This window comes from Galeopterus variegatus, unplaced genomic scaffold, assembly GCF_000696425.1.
Source record: "Galeopterus variegatus unplaced genomic scaffold, G_variegatus-3.0.2 Scaffold4304, whole genome shotgun sequence".
Classification (NCBI taxonomy): Eukaryota; Metazoa; Chordata; class Mammalia; order Dermoptera; family Cynocephalidae; genus Galeopterus; species Galeopterus variegatus.
This window is the reverse complement of record NW_007730415.1, coordinates 24,621-27,004: the sequence shown is the minus strand read 5'-3', so window position 1 is coordinate 27,004 and position 2,384 is coordinate 24,621.

Below are 2,384 nucleotides of genomic sequence, written 5' to 3'. Positions count from 1 at the left end.
GAACAGGAGGATCACATCAGCAAACCAAGCCTCTCTTGTGTGCCAGGACACATGGACCCCCACACAGGCACATTGAATGGCTTCCATTGCCTTCTTCCCACAGTGGTGGAAACTGCTCACTCTCACAATGGTTGAAGACAAGGATTTTACAGCTCCCCTAAGGTAGAAGTGTTTGGTCACAATGGCTAAGACCCCCTCCACCTTTGTTTAGATTTGTAGGAGAATCATGTCAGGAAGAGTATACAACCTGGAAGAGTAGTGTGGTGCCTGAGAAAGAACATGGACCTCAAATTTCAGAAGCCTGAGTCCTGGGCTTGTCACTTATCCTTTGTGTGACCTTGCTGATCTATAGAACAGGAGGATCACATCAGCAAACCAAGCCTCTCTTGTGTGCCAGGACACATGGACCCCCCCACAGGCACATTGAATGGCTTCCATTGCCTTCTTCCCACAGTGGTGGAAACTGCTCACTCTCACAATGGTTGAAGACAAGGGTTTTACAGCTCCCCTAAGGTAGAAGTGTTTGGTCACAATGGCTAAGACCCCTTTTAGAGGCAATATTTAACAATTATTTGAGTTTCTGGGAAGTTGCTTGTATTAAATAGAGGTGGAAAGTAGGTACAACCAGATTCAAGGATAATGTGGTGCATAGCAATGAGGTAGTGAATTTTCTGGCTCTCTTTTTACCTTCCGTCTTCCCCTATAGTAGTGCTCCTATATCTAATTGCCCAAAGTCCTTTGATCACCTAGATCTCACAACTTTGTCCCCTTGAACAAGTCCTCTCCTCCAGATCCTAGACTATTTTCTTCTTCCACTAAAATTGGAATGTTCCGTTCCCATGGCCCTACTTGATAATCTGATACAATACCTTATAAGTCGGTGTTAATTGTTAATGTCAAACAAGGACTTACTATAATGTTCCTCTGTTCTATTTGCATTCTAATGAGGGACATCCACAACCACAATACACAAACAAATCATCCTTCTCACTAATGATAGCATTATAAATATCAAATGGCCGATGGGGATTAGTATCTGGGGGCAGGGTCAGCAGTCTTTCCAACAATCAATATAAGGCTGGTGAAGAGGGTAAAACTATAGGGTAACCCAGAATACTGCAGTATTAAGGACATTCAAAAATGACCTTTTTAGCCCTCACAGATGCGATTTTCTGGAAAGGGACTTTTTAATAGAAAAGCTCTAGGTTTCTTCTTTGATTATGCATGCACGGTACCAAGGTTAGATCGTTTCATCATTGGCAAAATCTTGACCTGTTTTGGAAAATTTTTTGCTGGAGTTTTGGGGATGAAGTAGAAGGCAATTATTGCAGGATGACTTTATAAAAATGGGCAATAATGAACCACACCCCACAGCATCGTAAGTTAGGAGAAAAGATACCCAGTGATGACAGGATGATCATGTTATTGAACACCGGAAAAGGAAGTGTAGCCTGTTGCTGGTTAGGGGACACAGTATTTGAGTAAAGTTTTTTAAGATAAGCAAAATTTGTCCTGTTAAAAGTTGGTTATATTCTTTTCCTTATTTTACATTCAAACTACAGCATTTGACCTTCATTTTCATGCTGTGTAATATTGGTAGTTATTAAAAGTTATCATTTGATACGATAGTTTTAAAATTAGGCAAGATTGCCAGGCAAAGTGCTCTGATTGCCTTTAATCAGGAAGTGAGGAGGATTCTCCCTGGGCAAATGAGGTACCTTTAAAAAGGGAAAATGAATCAAGCTGTTTTGTTGTTTTGTTTTAGTTTTGGGTGTTTTTCTTTTTCTTTTTTTTTTGTTTCCCATTACATCTTTGGCTTATCTGTTTATCAGTATATAATGTTCAATAAGAGGAAACATAAAATACAGCTGCATTTCATTTGAGGAAAAAGACCCTCTGGATATGCAATCTTTTCCAGATAAAGGTCAAATATTATTTTCTTTTGTTCAAATAGGTTATTTTCTGATCATGCTCAGTTCATTCTGTGCTTTCATCTTCCTGTTGAATGTGTTCTCTATCACCTCCTTACTAACACGGGCTTTTGCATGTGTTGTATGATTATAAAAGTGCAATACTAAGTTGAACAGGCAAACTTATAAACAAACAATGGCATTCATAGAGCAGACTTGCTGCTGACATTGCTGGAGCTCACCTTCCTTCTTAGGAATGCTGTGTTAACTTAAACATGCGGATTTGGAACGTTACTCTTTGCATTATGGTCATTTTTTAAGACAAATAATTATTTTCTACATGTCTAAAGATGGAACTTCCATAATAATAATTTCTAACATCTGCATAAGTTAAAGTTTGTAACATTTTTGCTTAAATTATTTCTTTTAATCATCACCATAGTCTCGCAAGTTGAATATTATTATCCCCATCTT